At 37.0% G+C, this 20,731-nt stretch overlaps 1 protein-coding gene across 1 annotated transcript in view; it reads right to left on the bottom strand.

The window, feature by feature from the left end:
• Positions 1–20,731, bottom strand: part of LOC122814306 (zinc-binding protein A33-like) — a 448,502-nt gene that overhangs the window by 193,755 nt on the left and 234,016 nt on the right. The window lies entirely within an intron of this gene.

The raw sequence follows: 20,731 nt of genomic DNA, 5'->3' as shown, positions 1-20,731 counted from the left end.
TCAGTGGTTATAGAGAAAATGAAAAAGTGATATGTAGTATGTAGTTGAGGGAGGGAGTAGTGTAATAATAGAAGAGAAGTAAGTGCAGAAAATATGTCTTATTAGTTAATTCTAATTAGGTAAAAATGAGAAAGGAAATGGAGAGGTGCAAATTATACTTGAAGTCATTCAGAGGTATAAGTAGCAGAATAGAACTAAAGGCACTGATACAGAAATGTAGGTGCTTGTAAAAGTATGAAGAGCAGATGAGGCAGGTGTAAAGTTCTGTGGTTGGGAGGGGTGAGAGCCTGTGAGTGGTTACTATTGAGATGGTTATGTTACTGCAGTTGGGAGGAGTGAAAGGTCCTGTGGGGGGGTGGGATTTGGATAGAGAGGAGGTATGTCCAGTATAAAGGAAGCAACGTTGGGTGTGGATGGGAATGGGAGTACAGTGAGCAATGAAGTGAAGCTGAGCTTAGCAAGGTGAGGGTGAGTGAGATCAAAGTGAGTCCTGCAGAAAAACAATCAGTCAAGATCAACAAAAGGTTAAGTAAAATGGCTTAACAGCATAGGACACAGCAATAACAGTGACATTGTTAAACATTAACAACAAAAAGAAGGAAGTACTAACATGAAAAACAGGGAAGATAGTATTAGCAAGAGACAGAACAGGACAGTGTATCAAAGAGCAGTATGAGGGTGCTAAAGGAGACAGAACAATGTCAGCCTAGATGGGAAAAAGTAGGTAGGGAGTTGGTAATTAGGAGAGAGATATATGTAGCAGACAGGGAATACACAGCAGCCAAATGATCAATAGTAAGTCACTGTGCCTTACAGCTGATGATTATCTAATGTACAATATACCAAAAACACTCACATTTCCCCAGCACTGAAATTTCTCTACACTAATCCAGGAATTACCTAACTAAACAGTTACAATATAGGAAAGGCCCTTACTTAAGGCACTTCTTTGTGACCTCTTATTTTAATGCCCTCTTGTGCAGAAATAAATGGGGGGGGGGCTTGACATTAGCATCTGAATGGGGAAGTCTTGAGCCTAGTGTCACTGTACTTAAGGCAGTCCTTTGTTACCTCTCACTCTAATGTCCTCTGGAGTTGGAATAACTGGGTGTCATGACCCTGCTTTGTAGCCTTGCTTGATATTACCATTAACGTCAATCTAAATGGTGGGGGGCTTAGTCTTAGCATTTATGAATTTAACTGTCCTGGAGCTAAAAATATTGATCACAATCCAGCAAAACCCAATGCATTGACTCTGAGGAAGAAGAGGAGGTGGACTCATCTCCCCAGCATGACCCATGTTAAAGACTATTCCCAAGGTTCACTGAGTCATTTAGTAGACTGGAATATACACAGCATATGTCAAGGTAAGGCACATCAACTAATAAGCATATAATTATACACACACACACACACACACACACACACACACACATATATATATTTATACATATAAATCATATATATATATATATATATATGTGTGTATATATATATATATATATATAGAGAGAGAAAGAGAGAAAATGTGTGTGCGTGTGTGTGTGTGTGTGTGTGTGTGTGTGTGTGTGTTTGTATATTTCAAATGTTCCAAGAGAAACATGAAAAACTATCAACAAATGAAATAAAAAGGCAAAAACAAAGAGTGCTCGTCCCATATACAAGTCCAAGTTTTAAAATGAAGATGTCACTTAAAAAACACTTAATAAACAGAGTATGTAAAAATCTTTATCTGATGAAGTTCTATATCTTTGGAACAAAAGCGTTTATTGTACTGTAAATTCTGTTCTTTAAGTGTTTTTAAGTATTTTTTAAGTGACTTCTTCATATTAAGACTTGGACTTGTATGTAGGACCAGCACTCTTCATTTCTGCGATTTTATCATTCAAATATTTCAGATGTACCAGTCTATGAAATGATAATCACAAATGCATTTCAGTACAAGCTGATGTTTTTTTTACTATGGAGAAGGTCCCTGCACCCTTATCATATGGTTCTTTCTCTTAAAATCACCTCAACATAACTATGAAAAGAAACAGAAAAAAAATAATTTTGAATAAAAAAGTTAGGCATTATGCTTTCTTACTTACTTTCTTCTGAAAATATGGAGGAAAAATACCAGTTTTGTAATTCACTGCTCCGATTTGTCTAATCTGAGCAGCTGCGAAATGACTTCCATACACACTTCTTTGTTTTGAGAGGATGTAGTCTGAGGTTCTTTAGCTATGATTCTGTATGCTATAAGAAAAGTTGAATATCTGTGCCAGTCATTCCTGGAGAACATTTGTGCCAGTGTGGGATTCAATGGCAGCTCCTAATTTACAATCATCTGCAAATGTAATCATCCAGTGGCCATTGGCATTGGCCTTGACTTCAGAGAAGTAAATGCCAAAAAGAAGGAGTCTTAGGACAGATCCCTGAGAGATCCCACTTGTGACTGGCCTCTTTGTAGAGCTGGACTCCCCATTTCTAACTTCCTGAGTCCTGTCTGTGAGCCAGTTGGCTATCCACCAGGTGACATAAGGGTCTGTACCTAACCTCTTAAGTGTGTCAACAATGCCTGAGTGTGATATTGTGTCAAATGGCATAGTCAGGCCAGGGTAGACAGTGTTAACCATTTTCCCTCATGCATTGTCTTGGTGACCTTCTCAAAGAAGTCCACCAGGCTGAGTAGGCATGACCTGTCCTTGGCAAAACCAAATTGGGTTGGGTCCAGTGTCTGGAGGTTTGCTATATCATTACTAATCGTTTCCATTATTCTTTTCATGGCTTTGCATATGTGACTATTCAGACTTATGGGCCTGTAGTTTCCAGGGTCTGTAGATGGCCCACCTTTGAGCAGAGGGATGACTGTTGTTCTCCATTCATGAGGCATGAAGCCTGTTTGGAGGCTACAGTTAAATAGCAATTCCAGAGGGCCTGATAGGTCATGTTTCATGCTATTAGAAGGCATACTGGGATATTGTCTGGGCCCACTAATGTAGTGTTCTTGAGAGAGCATTAATGGCCTGTTCCCTAGTAATATTAGGGGAGATTTATTTGAAGGTATTTCCTGAGAAAAGGTTGAGCAGGAGAGAGGGGTAAAGTTGGAGATGAATTTGACAGCCACTAGGCTTGCTATATCTTCTGGCATCTCTTTTTTTTTCAGTTTCTCCAAATCGTTTGGGTTTCTAATACCATGATAGGAATGGACCCCATTCCTAAGTCAAAGTATGATTAAAGTTCATGAAATTAGCATTGTTTCAATCTTTGATGTCATCCAGAAGTGCTCTTTGCAGCACCTGCAATGTGCCCAGTAATGACTCCTTCTGCAATTTGTATGGTGTTACATGTATTGGTAACATGTCTAAATATGATTGTAGATTTTTTTTTTGTAAGACTCATTTCTCCTACTACTATTGGAACTATCTGGGTAGCTTTCTTCCACATTGCTTGTTTCTGCCTGTAAATCCTGACTTTGCATCTCTCTGTCCTCAAGACACTGTAGTTACTGGGTGTGGCAATTTCAATGATTAATGCTACTTTTGGCATCTTTTCTTGGACAACGATATCCAGTTTTCTAGCATCTGTCTTTTGAACTGTTGGTAATGGATGATCCCATATGATGTAGACTTAATCATTTTCTATGACGCTTTGTGGCTCAAGTTTCCAGTGATTTTCAGCCACTTCAGTACCATAATGTTTGCACAATCTCCAGTGCAACAATCCTGCCACATTGTTATGCCTTTCAGTGTACAGTCCTTCTGCCATTAGTATGTCGCAACCAGCAATGAGGTGTGCAACTCTTTCCAACTCTGTTTTACAAAACATACATTTGTCTGTTTCTCCCACATGTTTAACGGACTCTGTAAACCAATGTGTATGTAGCCCACTATTGTGTGCCGCCAAAATTAACCTTTCATCTCTTGGTTTGAATTCACCTCACCTTAACCATTCCTGCATTCATTTTTGATCAACATGAGGGTCTTCCAGAAGTTTTCTATACTTGCAACTATATTTACACATTTTCCACATTTCGTGCCTTCTCATCTGGTCGCCTTATATTATTTCTTTTGTTTTTGGCACATTCAGCTGCTGCCTGACTTTTAAGTACTTCTGCTTTGATTTCTATTCCTGCTTGATGCTGAAATGCTTCTGCTAGTCTAAGCAAGGAAGTCATCTTAGGTTTATTCTCCTCATGTTTCAAAATGTATTACATTTGGGTCTTGTGAGGTCAGCAGATATGTGTGGAGTCCCATGATTGCAGATCTATAAATGTAATCAATTTCAAGGAAGCCCATCCCTCCTTCAGCGTGAGGAATATGTAATCTTGGTATGCATTGATTTTTTATAAATCATTTGGTGAGCATGAAGCATCCTTCTGGTTTACTTGTCTAATCTATCCAACACCTTTTGGGGCCAGTCAATCACTCCAAAACTGTAAATAGTACAGGAAGAGCAAATTGGTTTATAGCTGGGATTTTGTTCTTAGATGTCAACGCTGTTTTCAGGATTAATTTAAGTCTTCTAAAGTACTCCTTACTAAGTTTTATTCACATTTGTTCATGTTTTATTGCTGATCCTTCAATTCCCAAATATTTATATACTCCCTCTTGCTCAAGCTTTTTTGTGTCACATTCTTGTCCCAAACTAATGTTTTCTTGGTGCTGCAGTTTTCCTGCTTTAAACGTTGCTTTTGCACATTTATCAAAACCAAATGGCATTCTTATATCATCTGAAAATGTTTGACAACTTGCAGTTGTGCTTTCAGTTCCTCATCTGATGAGCTATACAGTTTGAAATCATTGACAAAGAGAAGATGAGAAGTCTTCACACTTCATTGTTTTCTCGGAGCCAAATTATAGCCATGGCCTAGGCTGTTAAGTAGACGGCTTAATAGATTAAGGGCAAAGCAGAACAGCAGCGATGACAGAGAGTCACCCTGGAACATCCCCGTTTGAAGTTTTAGCCCTGGAATAATAATTTGTCCTTTATCATAGCTTAATTGCAAAGTGGTTTGACACTGTTTCATGGTTACTATAATGTAGTCGATGAGTGTAGGGTGTATCTTATACATTTTTAAGCACTCTTTTATCCATGAATGTGGGATACTATCAAATGATTTTTTGTAGTCAATTCATGCCATACTTAAATTTTTCCCCATTATACAGTTCTCCAATATGACTTTAACAACAAATGATCCTTTGTTCATATGACTTTCTTTTATTGCCCTTTTGTTCTATTGCCATAATTGAGTTTTCTTTTAAATGACTATAAACTCTGTCAGCATCAGTTCCAGTATATAGTTTATGCATCGTGATAAGGCAAGTTATTGGTCTATAACTTTTAGGGTAGCTTGTAGGTTTACTCAAGTAGGAGCATTGTTTTTCTTGCTGTTAGCCAAGTTGGTGTCTGTTCAGGGTGTGCATATAAATAATTCTTACTCATGACTAACTCTTCATGCAATGTTTTGGCTCAGTATAGGTGGCAATGAGATCTGCACATAATTGTGTATTGCCTTTGAGGTTGTGGACATAGCAAAAGAATGCCTTGTGGTTGTCTTTGTCCTGGGAGGACAACTTTACCTCAAATTTGGCTTTGGTAGACTTTCTATGTCCTCTGATTTTTTTGTTTAGTTTGATCAGAGTGCTTTTATCTTGCTAGGTGCTGCACCTCCTATTTTTTTGCCATGAATTTCTTTTGTCTGTTTTGCAGCCTGTTGATTTTGTGATTCCACCAGGGTTGCTTGCTTTTTCTGAGTTAGTTCTGTACTTCTTCCTGGTGGGTACAGCTTCCTGTATGCAACTATTAACATGTTTGCATGGGATTTCTGTGAACAGTTTGACATAGGCAGCAGTGCTCTCAGGGTTTATGGGGGCTTGAAAGTTTTCCAGATTATCACTTAATAGCAGGAAGTTAGCCTTAGACTAGTTTGGGAATACTCCAGAGTTAGCTGTGGGTCCAGGTTTTATGTTTACTTCAAAGGAGACCATTTTGTGGTCTGACCTTACCCAAGAAGACATTATAATAGGGTATGTGTAGCACTCTTCCATATTAGTTAGATCCAAATCCATTATAGCTGCACCCCTGGTTAGTGTATTTACCAAATGGTTCAGTGAGTTTTGTCTTTACAAAATCCAGGAATCTCTGTGCCTGTATATTTGGTGTCATATAGAATTCCCACTTAATAGAGGGGTAATTAAAGTCACCCATGAATATGGTATTGGGCTAGATGCTGAGTGTTTCCAATAAGTTTAAATACATGGTATAGGTTTCTTGGGCCACCAAAGGGGACCTATAGCTTGCAAGGAAGTGGCATTGGATTTTGTCTATGATGATTTGAACATGAAGAAGTTCAAGTACATTGTCCTGTTTGACCACCCTTGAGATATATTTATTTTTTATGTAAATCAAGAGACTTATACCTTTACTCCCTGTGTGCATAGGCACCGGAAGCTGTTGAAGACTGGGGTGGGGGGGCAGAGGGTGAAAGGGGCGCTTAGTGATTTAAAAAGGGCAATTTTTTATAACTATTTACTACCACAACATAGATTCACTTGGAGGACTTTTTAAGCTTAGACAATTCCCTTTTGGTGCTTGAATTAACATTTTCTGATTGGTCTTACCTATCCCATGGTCAATAATTGTATATTAGCCCTAGTGAGAACAACTGTGATCATTCCATACATAATCTGAGGGGACCCATATAAGGGATGCAGCATTTACATGTGATGAGGGAGATTTAGAAAATAACATGAAGGCTTAAAATAGGGACATATTATCAGGCTTGAAAATAGGAAATTCCTCCAAAACAGGGACAGTTGGAAGATCTGATGAAAAGAGATGACTGATGCTGTAGCACAGTTTTCGCTAAGGTATGATTTTATTAGATGTGATGTCTCTGTGACTGTTAAAACACTTGGGATAGGTCAAGTAAAAAACCTAGGCATCTCTGTTTAATGACATTAGGTATCATATTTTTGCAGAAAGTCCTAATGGATATAATGGGCTTTATATTGCCTGGTAAGGATTCCCAGATTTTGGGTGCTCATACAGGGAACCATTGCCCATGCATATTAGATGTGTGTATGAGCTGTATAAGTATGGAGTGGACTGGGACAGAGATTTAAGTGTGTATGGAGGCAAAGATCTGTCTGGGATTCTTTGTGGTACTGCTAGCTTTCATCGTTTTTAAACAATAATATTTGGACTATTGCTCTTCTCTAGTAGTTAAGTTAACATTCTCTCAGCTTGCAAAATGAAGGCCTCCTTAAACTGTTACAATGCTCACGTTTGACTACTGTTGAGCATGTCTTCTACAAGACCAAACCAGCAGTAAAAAAAAATTCCCTATCCAAAGAACTCATGAATATTGCCCAGCTTACTGCATTACAGACCTTGCTTCTGTAATCACTTGACAGATAAATCCTGTTATCATGCTTTAAGTATTGGCATACATGTCATAATCTGTTAGTATTATTTTATAGTTCCCTACAATCTGTTGCACCACACTTTCTTGTTAAGTCAGCTTATTTACATCTTCTGGGCATAGCTTCATATATTGGCATTCAGATTTAGCTATTTTTTGGGAGGGGCACTAAAATGGGCAATAACTAAGAATGCTGCACCGCACAAGTGTTTTTGCATAGCTCTCAAGCACTTACAGCAATTGAGGGACATCTACGAACCCCTGCATAGCATCTCAGCTACAGGTCTCAACTTCTTTGCTCAATAATCATGGGCAAAGCCAAGTTATTCATACCTCTCAAGGGTCCTCATTATGAGGAACATCCCGCATTTTGAGTCTTGAAGTCCATGTTCCTCACTGTTCCACATTTAGTGATAAGATTTTTTTTTCTAATTAATGACATGGACAGCTGACAAACATACTCAGCAATCTTGAATAACATTTTACTTTGATTATACTTTGTACAAGTAACAGTTTCAGGTGATAACGGGGATCAGCAGAATTTATTTGCACTGATGCGAGGCCCAGTGCTCTCCATTCTCGCCCTGAAAATGCAGTACTAAATTGCCAGACTAATTAAAAGCTATCATGCTATATTATGTCATGGAAAATCTTATGTTGCTGCAATCCTGAAATGTTTTTATGCAATTTTGATTTAACATCAGTATCACAGTACATTACCACACAATTTTTACTTTTACAAAATGAGAATGATGACCCGTGCCCATCATACCTAGCAGCATGCTAATAAACGCTGAAGAAAGGTGCACACCAGCCTGAATGCCAAATATGGAAGAAAGGTGCACATCAGCCTGAATGCTGAAAATAGGGGAGTCACATGAATGACTACTGCCTGGCTGCTACTAGTGCTGGTCTCACCACAGCTTCACTCTGCTGGGATGCAATGCTCCTTTGCTTCTTCTCTCACCAGAAGCAAAATATTAATACCAATCCCAAGATGAGAAGTTTGGTGATCCACAGTTGTATCCCAAATGATGCAAGCATCTGTAGGCTTTTTATAGCCATTCCCTGATAGATGCCTTGATAGCAACCAGACCTCTGCTCCTTCTCTCACCAGCAGCAAAATATAAGCACAAATTCCAGCTTACACCTAAGAAGTTGTTAGGTTTTTTGGTGATCAGCAGTCTCTGGAAAATAATGTCCCTGTGCTCCTACTCTCACCAGAAGCAAAACAGAAGCACTAATCCCAGTGTGACTGCTGAGAGAATCCCAGGATGACTAGTGGGTGTATGTGGCATGCTGGTAAAATGCTGGTGACATGCCCAGACTATATCTATACCTTATGTGTTTTTTTTTTGTTTTGTTTTAGTAGGACAGCAATTCATAGGAGAAAGTAGGAATGAGTCTTATTATCATATGTAATGCATAAATTAGTACTTAATAGCAACCTTTATGGCCTTGCTGTCATTTTGGGTACCAGCATTTGCAGCAAGGAAACACAACCAGCAAACTCATTTGACCAGCTTGATCCACTTTCTGGCAGCAAAGTATCAGTTGATCCATAGGAGGAAGCCTACAAGAGTTACACAGTGATCTATCTTATTATATCAGCAATGACACATGTATGCAGTCATGACTCTGTTTGAATGCTGCATGTAATAGTAATGCAGTGATGTTGTCAGCAATGGTTAGCATTACTTGTGCCTACATCATTCATATACAGTTGTACCCAATGACAATGATATACATGTCCTCTTACAGCTTTAGCCAGGGATGGCACACATTGAAATAGAAGAGCCCTCTTCTCTTCATCCAGTGTACCCCAGATTGTGTTACATGAGTGTAGGATACTGTGTTCCTGCACATGGGAATAGGCACTGTTACATAACATGGAGGAATGGTATCTTTATGATTACTGAACATGCTGCCTTGCAAAAGACACACACACAGACACACACACACACACACACACACACACACACACACACACACACACACACACACACACACACACACACACAAAACTATGGCCTGCTCCCATGTATTCTACATACTATGTCCTTTGTCAGACTACAAGGGATGCCCACCTCTTACCCCTATTACCGTATCCCAGACCCTCCATGTCGCCCATACATGTGTTTGCAACACACAAGCTGCCAGAGATGGCCCAATGCAGTACAGAACATTCTGGATCCTTGTGAGCTACATACCCTAGCTGATACCTCTTGTCCTCTTAGTGCTAAAAAAATATGGGTTGGCTACAAATACCCAAAAAGAGGGACATAGTTTCAATATTGCTCTTAAAAACATAAAAAAATTATCAACAACAATATTGATATTAAACTATGGATCCAGTTATTATTCCCATTTAAAATTACAAAAGACTTTTTAACAATATTAATACAGATACTCTTAATACTTGGGAAATGAAAAAAAATACATGTTGGTATCATTGCACAATGAACTTAGTCACCCTGGATGTACAAAATTTAATTAAAACATTTAATTTATCAAAATCAGATTGGTTAGCTCTTAACAGCTTAATTCTATTTAATCAAGCTCTATGCAAAACAATAGAAAATTCTTCCTTTAAATCATTGCCTAAATTTATACTTCTTATACATGAAATTCTATATGGAGAATTTAACTGGAAGAATTTAATCTCAAAACTTTACAAAATCATTATTATTTATAAAACTACTCCTAACCAGAAATTTTGGAATTTTATTACTAAAGATAATACACTGTCCCTAACTCCTGAGAATAAAACTAATCTTCTACATTCCATTAAATTAACCGCCAATTTACAAGTTTAGAAGATTTTTTTCTTGGAAATTCTTCCGTAGAGCTTTCTATACTCCTAATAAAATTGCTAGATTTAACATTTCTAAAGAGGTAACGTTGGAGATGCTCTCTAAAATGTTAGGCCGATTGGTCTCATATTTTTTATGAATGCTATCTCATTAAGAAATGTTGGAGTGAAATTGGAAATTTCCTTCAAGCCATCTTTACCGATTCCTTCATATTATCAAAATCTTTAATAGATTTGAATGTAAATTAATCTATTACAATGAACAACAAAAATAAATATCTTCTCTGGACAATGTTGGCGGTAGCCAAAAAATGTATTACAAGAAGATGGAAATCATCCTCCCCTCCAACCTTTGAAGACTTCATAATTCTACTGGACGAAGTAGCTCTAATGGAAATAAAAGCCAAAGAACTAAGAATTTTTCCCAGAAAATGGACTAATAATCCTTGAGAGAAAGTCCTCTCTCTTATTAAGACAATGAATTCAGAAGTGCTATCAGCCTTTTACTCAAATTGGAAACAAGAAATATTGGAAATTGTATAACCTTATTTATATGTTTATATTATATTGTTAATTCCTTATATTTTGATCTTGAGGCCTTTGTAAACATTGTACATAGTTTATCAATATTTGTCATTTAAATTGTAAATAAAATATTTTTTTTTATATTCTTGTTGGAAAATTTAATAAAAGGTTTAAGCAAAAAAAAACTTAAAAAGTTGAGAGAATAACAGATTTTGCATTTGCGTGCATTTTCTGAAGAATATGAAGCCTGAAACTCAAAATATTTGTCATTATTTACTGACTTCATTCTTCAGTGACTTACCAGAGAACAATACATTTTATGAGGAAGAGATCAAAAATAGAGTAAAAAAAATCAGGACATTCTATACATATCTGGACAGTTGAGAGGTATGCTCCAGCCATATCCTTGCAGAGGTCCAGACAGATTTTTACCTCATATTTTGGGTCTGTTTGTCATAAACCAAAAACTCTACTTTGTGGTTCTTCTGCATGAAGTGATTTTTTTTTTGTTTTATTTCTATAATCACTTCTAAAAATGTATTCAGTTTCCCAAAAGGACATTAAAACATAGTATAAAATATTTCACAAGATATCTTGATTATATGTTTTTGATATTGACTGATACTGAGGATAAATTGAAAGAATTCTAATGTATATAAATGAGACAGTGGAATTTTTTTAAGTTCACACACGAGTTTACTTATGATGGGATTACTTAGTTGGAGGTGGACTTAAGGGTGAACAAAGAAAATAAAAAAATGGTATCCAAGATATATAGAATGCCAACTTTCTCAAATTCGTATTTGGATTATGTAAGTTGGCACCATTTTCCTCCAAAAAGTCCATTGTTAAAGGGGAGTTAGTGATGCAGCAAAGATAGTGACTTGTATGAATAATTTATTGAGGAAATTGAGAATATGATGGATATGTTTAGCAGAAGGGGTTAACAGATAGAGTTGCTAAGTAATATAAAATAATAGGTGATAAAATAATGATGGGAAGGAGTTTACAAACCCATTCTGGGGTTGGGAAAGAATGATAGTGCAGACACTGTGGTTAGTTAAGAAAAAGTGGATAGAGGTATGAGTTTAATTATGACATATAATAAAGATAGCCCCAGATTATGACAGGTAGTAAAAAAGAATTGGGACCTATTATATATGGATAACAATGTGATACAAAAATTGGGGGTTGCACCCAAATTAGATTTTAAAATGGATCATTCCTTTAAAGCCATATTAGAATTTGGGAGTAATACTGAAGTAGGAGTATCAAATAAAAATAAAGGCAATTACAAGTGTGGAATGTGCCATCAATGTCCTTATGTCATATTAACAGGAGAAAAATTTAGGTTAAATGGTCAGGATATATTTATTAATGGGCATTACAATTGCCAGAGTAAATATGTGATGTATATGGCAAAGTGTTTGAAATGCCCTTTATTTTATGTTGGAAAGACCCGTAGATGTTTTAGAGAGAGAATATATGAGCATTTACAAGATATTAAAAATGAGAAAATGACTAATGCTCTATTTAGACATTTACAAATATGTAAGGATGATAATTTTTGTTTTATAGTTCTACAACAGAAATCTTTAAAGATTTACAGGGTAAGACGTTATCTGAATGGGTCTATATTGCATTCTCGAAAGCCGACAATGTTGAATCTGACATTGTTGACACGAGAATAGTGAAACTGCAGAACAATGAACAAGTAAACGGAAATCTCTGTAGGGGGAGATTTCCATTTACTTCAATACAGTGCTGTCTCGGAGTTGGTTTATTTAAGTAGTGGGGGGTGTGGGGGTGCAGGGGGACTTGCCTCCCTGCCTATTCTGTTTCGTTTTCGTTGTTGTTTTTATTTTTTTTTCTGAACATTCGATGTTTTAACAGTTCGATCCCTAAAGGTCAACCTTTAGTGATTCGAACTGTTATATATTCGATGTTCTAATATAGCCCCATCTGAACATTTGGATATCTGTGAACTTAAATGACAACTTAGGTTAAATGCCACTAAGTTCCCCGGTATTAATGAAGCTGCTTATATCAACTGTGTGCTTAAGATAAAAAATTTGAAGGGTTAGTAGATTAAATATGTTTTTAACAATTTGTGCATGGATTAGTTTTAGAATTGGATAACAATAACATAATCCAAGTTTTGCTAGTTTTTATAGGCAAACGTGGTAATAATTATGTGCTTATGGTATAAAAGTGCTGGGTTGTCTTAATGTTATAGTTCTGAAGAAGTCCTTAGTAATTTGGGATGAAAGCACTTAACTGAAATAACGTGTGGTTACTGTCTTTGGTGTCCATTCTGGTTTCTGTCATAAAATTTGTGGTTTCCTAACAAATCACTGAGGACTGAAGCCACTAAATAATGACATACATTTAACTTTCAGACTTTATGTCTTTCAGAAAATGCATGCTAACAAACATCCTGCCACTCCAGCAAGTTTCTAAGTTTATAAGAGTAATATGTAAAATATGTCCCTATTTTTGGGCCTTTGTTCTCCCATTATTTCAGGCTTTGTCCAGATTTCTTGGGCTAAGAGGTTGAGAGGTTTGGGTCTAGTCCTATTTACACCAAGCATGCTATAAACTCCTGTGTCCTGCACATATGTGGCATCTACAGTGTACCTATCCCTGAATAACCTAGTAATGATTCAGTCATTCAGCCTGCTGTCACTGTGGCACTGATCCCTCCATGTCACACATCTAGGGGATTGTTGGTTCAGGTTTACAGATGCTGATGCATGAGAGTTGCCACTGTGATAACTTATTTGCCTCTGCTATACCACAGACTTCAGGAAGCTCCTTACCTTTATGTTCAGACACAGCTATCTGTGAGACAGCATGCCTGATGACTATGAATCACTTCCAGGTTTTCTCCATCTTTATTTCACATTATGCAGTCATCAAACTCAGTTTCTTCATTTAACTGTCATTATAAGGCCATTTGCATAGTCTTTTTTCTGTGACTTTTAGGCCATTGCACTATAAATTGTGTGGTTCTATAAATTACTAGTTAGTTTTACACTCAGGTTTTTGGCATGAGAATATGTTGTGAACCTTGCAAATTGACTATGAATACTCTCATGATTCCCTGCATGAATAAAACATAGATCTGTTTTATTCCTACTCTAATATTTGCAGAGGTTTTCATCAGTTCATCTACCTCTCAGCTGATGTCTTTAAACCTAGGCACAGGCAAAACACTATGTCTTGAAGAAACCAGCACTAACCCACTAACCTCCCTGCCAATTCATTAGAGATACTGAAAACATAGTACAAACTATGGTTATTAAGTCCTGAGAAGACAAGAAACTGAAAAATAAAGCACTGTGACCCTTAAAAAAATTAGCATTCAGCACTGATGATAGACAGCCACTAGATAGGGGAAGGGCAAACAACTCAGAGACAGGTATGGGGAACATGGTGTATATGTGTATTTGTGTTTGAATGTGTACTTGTGTGCATGGGAGAGTGAGTGAGGGGTGATTCATATGCCTACATGATGCAGCAGCAGCAGTTAATATCATTGATATGCAGATCAGCAATTATCTGCACATTGCAGTGGTAACTGCTATCCAGAGACGAAGATTAGCTGATAATGAGGTCCTTCATCATCACAGCTAACATGCCACTGAATCACAAAATACTACTTTTGTGAGGGTATGTTCATTTAGTGTGACCATCCAATGTACTTTGTATATATTTGCAACCTATGAGCTACAGCCATGAATGATGACCCCACTCTACATATCCCACAGCATGCTATGGAGAGATACAATGAATGCAGTCTGCATGCTGTAGCCATGATTGTTGACCGCCATCCACCATCCCTAGCAATGTGTTGAGGAAATGAGTAACCAAGGCAGCCTTCACACTACAACATAGAATGATGATCTCTATCAACCATCCCTAGCAATTTGTTGAGGAAAGGTGCAACCAGTGTAGCCAGCATCCTACAACACTGATTGATGACCTTGGTCCACCATTCCTAGCGGTGCGTTGAGGTAAGGTCCAACCAATGCAGCCTGCATGCTACATCCCTGAATGATGGTGGTTATCTGCCATCCCTAAAACTATGTTAAGGAGAGAAATGCAACAGAATTAGCCAGCATGTTACAACCCTGAATGCTGATCATTTGAGGTTCAGGAAAGGTACAACCAGTGTAGGCTGCACGCTACAACCCAGAATAACAAAACTTATCCAGTATTCCTTATGGTGAAAAAGGTACAACCAAAGCAGCCTGTTTGCTACAACCATGAATAATGTCCTCCATCTATTATCCCTAATGGGATGCTGTTGGCAAGTGTAACTATTGCATCTTGCCTTTTAACAATCACTGCTGATGACTCTTGCCAAACACCTTTAATGGTATGTTGAGAGAAGGTACAACTGGCTACAGCCATGAATGATGACTCCTGCCCATCATACCTAGCAGCATGATAATAAATGCTGAAGAAAGGTGCACACCAGCCTGAATGCCAAATATGGAAGAAAGTGCACATCAGCCTGAATGCTGAAAATGCATGCCTTTGAAAAGAAAGATTGGCAACCTGTCTAGGCAGGGTACCATTCTATTGTTCTGGGGTTAAGCATCTCTCTTGAGCCGAATTAAGGTGTTTCTAGGCTGCCTATGGGCATCCTAGATAAGGGTCTTCTTTGGAAGATCTTGAATAATCACAAAGGTACCGCCTCTTTCTTCTGAAATTATTCATTTAGCCTGTCTCTGTGGCACATAGGGAGAAGTCCTGACTATAACCCAGATGTACACAAACACGAATACTGACCAAAAACTGATAAAAATAGCAAAATAAAAAATGGACAGCAGGCCAGAACTCACAATATTTATTTATCACAAAATAAAAACAACAGAGATAAGTGCTTTTGTCTAATAAATTATAGACTTCTTCAGATAAGTTCAACAGCAAAAAATAAATTAATTAAATAGGTTCCCTACTTGGCCACGTGATACTAGCAATTTAGCTTACAAAGACATAGCATATAAAAGTTGAAAGATGATAAATAAAAAATTTAAAAAATGTATTATAACATACAAGTAATGTTGCATATGCAAACTGGTCTTCATATTAAAATAGAATATTATAATTTCATTACCTTTTAAATGCCCTCATTTTAAGTATACTACTAGTACTAATAATGTCATTAAGTCCAGGAAATACTGAGGCATTAAGGTAAAGCTGCCACCACAATTCTCTTTGTTCAAGAATTATTGTCCAAGGGCCACCTCTTGAACTGTGCTCCACTTGTTCTAAAATGGAAAAGTCAAACCTATGGTCTTTATGACTACACAAAGGTTTATATAATGCCTTGTTTGACTTGCTGATCTCATACATATGCTCATAGATGTGATGTTTTAGTTTGCTCTCTGTCTTGCCAATGTAAACTGTGGGGCATTGATTACAGACATCTATGTATACGATGTCCCGTGTTTGGCAATTGTAATGCCCGTTAAACTTAATTGTCACTTCTTTAACTCTGACACCATCACCTGTATGAATAAATTGACACTGATTTCATGCCCCACATTTAGACATTTTACCTGGGGTGACCTTTTTATTGATGTAAGTACTTTCAAAGTGGTTTCTGAGGCTATGGCCTCGCTTATATATAATTTTCAGGTGAGCACCAATTTTCTCATAAACTTCCTTGTTAGACAATTGAATCAGACAATTCTTAGAAATAACGGAAGCTATATGGTCACCATTGGTACAATAAGTTGTGACAAAAACATCCCCAAAGCTGTCAACAGATTTATCATCAGTAGAATTGTGACTATCGACTGAGTCACCAGTAGTGACTGGTTGTAAATTTACACATGTGGATGGTCCTTCAGGGCTAGTTATAGTATGAATTACCCAGAGGGGTACATATATATTGTTCCTCCTCTTGTTGATCACTTCCTGTGTAATAGATGTAACCATGGTTGCAGGATACCCATGACTCATAAACATGTCTTTCAATATGTAACATTCTTTTATAAAGTCATCAAAATTAGATGTCATCCTTGCGCCTCTCACCATCTGCCCCTTAACCACCACTCAATTCTGGTAGTAGGGATGACTGCTGTTGTAATGGTGTAGCCCGTTGGAATAAGTGGGCTCCCTAAATATTTTAGATGATATGACTTTATTGACATTGTCCATGGTAATGGTTACATCCAAATAATCAATAGATTTATGCCCTATGATATGGGTGAATTGCAAGAAAGAAGTAGTTTCATTGATGTAAGTAAGAAAATTCTCCACAATTTCTGGAGGTCCCAACCAGACTTCAAATAAATCATCCAGAAAATGTGTATACAAATGGGTATGGCGTGAGTTTACTATTATATAGAAACTTCACCTCCCATACTGCCACGATGATGTTAGCAGATAGAGGGCCACAAGAAGACCCCATAGCAATGTTCAAAGTCTGTTTAAAACATTGTCCTTGAAAAAAGATGTGATTATTTCTGAGGACAATTTCCATCAGATTAGTTAGCAGGTTAACTCAATCCTGGTCCAAATACATTTGGAATAGCAAATATTCCTCAAACTACTCAAATCTAATATTAATAAGGTATACAAATGAATAAGTCCTTACCATCAATGGTAACTAGTGTGAGATCCAGGGACAGATCCAATTCTCCACACTTTGTTAAAACGTCCCATGAATCTCAACAAAGATGTGGTATAGCTGTGACAAAGACTTTTAAGTGTTGGTCAATGAACTTAGCTATACAACTGTTTTTAGATTGACCAGCATCAATAATAGGTCTGAGTGGTGGGTTGGATAAGTTCTTATTTTAGGCACACTGATTATGTATTTTAGGCACACCAAATAGCATATGTAATCTAAAAGAATTAATATGTATATATTTATATTGATCCAGTGTTATCTGACTCTGAATGAGGATGTTGAATAAAATAATATCAGTCTTCTGATATGAGACATTGACTTCATTGATGGAGGCTTCCAGATACATGCAGTTATACAAGATATTGAACATACACTGTCTGTAATCCAACTGGTCCATTCTAACCAGTCCTCCCCCTTTATCTGGTTGCAAGATTCTCAAATTTTTCTTAGAAGTGACTTTATTAAATAAGGATATTTGCCTGTTATCTGAGGTTTTTATAGGAACAATTGGCCTGTTGTGTCAACATAGTATGAGAATCAGGTTCACAAAACTGCTCAAACATAGATAATGCACTGTGCAATTCAGGATTTTAAATGCTCGGGGCCCACATTGTACCCTGCATTTCATTAGATTTGTATCCTGGAATAATAAATTCAAATTTGGTTTTCTTGTGAACATTTTCAAATTCACTACCCAGCTGAGTGATGTTAGCTCATTTGGAGGGAGCAAAGGAATGCCTTATACTAAACAAACCCACTGAGATCTGTAGTCATATGGAGTGTTAGAACTTCCTTGTGCAGTGCATTTGTAACAACATTCTTTCACAAATACATTTTTTAAGAAAGGACAGAACTTGTCAAATTATACATTCCCTACAAATCTCCTGCATGAATGCTGGTCTACAGATTTTTGTGGTTCATGATTTACCCATAACAATTTGGAGGCCAGTTTTAAACTTAAGGACTCACTCTGGCAGTATGTAAATGTGCTGGAGTAATACAGAACAAACTATGCCATTTCTAGACAGTTTGTATTACCTTTGCACCAAATTTCCTCAGGCCATATAAAGAATAGTTGAAGTGTCCCTAGAATCTGATTACTGTTGTTACTTTACATGTATCTACAATTTATTTTATTTTATTTATTTACAGTTTGTTTTCCAGGATAGTCCACTGGGCCAAAATAACCCGTTTTCAATGGAGTCATGGGGAGAAAAGCTCCAACCAGGTTAAACAAATGATAAAGAAATTAGACAAACCAACAAAATGTTACAAAGTATAAAAATGTATAGTATACAATGCAATAAAAGACATCCTAACAAAAAACAAAAAAACATGTAATGGTATAAAATGCTCTACAGAGCAAGCAAAGGTAGTATCTATCTATCTATATATATATATATATATATATATATATATATATATATATATATATATATATATATATATATATGTATATAAATATATATATATATATATATATATATATATATATATTTATATAAATATCTATCTATCGCTCTCTCTCTCTCTCTCTCTCTCTCTATATATAAGCACTTTCGTGTAAGTATGCTTGTTGACGAGGACGTACTACAGTGTGGATAAAGGAAAATTCCCTTTTCCCCACTGTAGTGCAGTCTCAGAGTGAGAATATTAAAGTAGGGTGGGTGTGGGGGCATAGCCCCCCACATGAGCGTTGCAGGGGGGGGTGAAGCCCCCCTGCTAAAATGTTAATGTAGTGTTTTATTATTTTTTTTTTACTAACGCACTTTAACGAAAGCGCTTTTTTGATAAAAGCGCTTTCATTAAAGTGTGTTCAGTGGTTATGGATTTAGACGTTTGATCATTCCATCAAACGACCTAGATCCATAAATAAATATATATATATATATATATATATATATATATATATATATATATATATATATATATATATATATATGTATAGATGTACATGGTCTACAATAGTGACTTCTCAAGTCAATTTACAAAAATGATAATCAAAGAAAGTGGGTAGTTCACGGTTAATATGTGAAGTGAGGATATAGATATATAAGAAAGTAGTAAGGAGCATGGGTGTAGGAGAAGATAAGGTAGAAAACAGACAGTGAGGATCAGAGTTATGAAAATTTGAGAAGAGAGGTAGGTAGGGTGTGAAGAAGTAGAGGGGAGTCAGGTAGGATGGGAGCAGGAGCATTCCCAGAGGGATGAGAGGTGGGAATGGAGCAAGGTCTTGAAGGTGGAATGGTTGTTGGTGGTATGCAGGGAGGGAATTCCATAGTTGTGATAGAGAAGGATAAAAGAAATTTGCCTGGTGTGCATGCAGGTTTGTGTACTTCGAGCAGGTTCTGATTGTTAGACCTGAGTAGTCTATCAGGCTGATGCATTTTGAGGGAGGAGTCAAGGAATGGGCAGAGAAAGGGTTTAAAGGTGAGTTTATGTGCATAAGAAAGTTGGATGAAGGAGAGATGGTGGGGCAGTTCAAGCCAATTTAATTTGTGGAAGGCATTACAGTGGTGAGTGGAGGATTTGGCTCCAGTGCAAACTTTGAGAGTTTGTTACAGCAGGAAGCTAGCTTTGTCTTTAGACCAGATTGGATATTAATAAGAAGGGGGCACCATACAAGAGGAAGGGGGTAAGGTAGGTGGTGGAAAGGACATGCTTGGTTGTGGTAGTAAGGTGGCTGTTATGGTGGTAAAACATGCCTAGTTTTTTGTGGGTTTTCTTTATGTATGAAGATGAATGTCAAATTTAAGTTGTTCATCAATAGTGACACCTAGTAGCTTTGTATGGGGTACAATTTCTATAAATCTACTTTGTTAATTTTATGTTTGATATGTAGTTAACTGCTGTAGGGGTTGTTTAGAGTAATTACCTGTATCCTGGCTAAGGACATGTCCCTTTCATGCCAAATCTTCCACATTTGCCGATACATTCAGTATCACCTCCCTCCTTAATACTGTCATACTATTGTTTAACTCAGTTGTTTTTTTTTTTCATATTTGTCGGCATGTTTGCTTTCAAGAAATGAAATAGCCATGTGAGAGTATGCATGCTGTAGCTATGTGAAAGGGTGAGGGGAGTATCCTTTCCATCTCCAGTAGTACCCATCTGGCGCTCTACCCACCCATCTTCTGACGTGTTCTGGAACATATGCAAGTGGGTTATAAATCTGAAATAAGACGTGGTAGAAAAACAATTCCACTGATATAAGGGAATTTCAATCCAGAACAAGAATGTCTAATAGAAAATTAAATACAATAACTTTTAGGGACATCTGAATGGTTGTTTAAGGTTTGCAGAAGGAATCAGTTCTGGAAATGATGTTACATATGTT

This window comes from Protopterus annectens, chromosome 10.part0 (genome assembly GCF_019279795.1).
Source record: "Protopterus annectens isolate FY-2018-M chromosome 10.part0, PAN1.0, whole genome shotgun sequence".
NCBI lineage: Eukaryota > Metazoa > Chordata > Ceratodontiformes > Protopteridae > Protopterus > Protopterus annectens.
The sequence above is the reverse complement of the archived record's forward strand: the minus strand, read 5'-3'. Positions and strand labels throughout refer to the sequence as shown.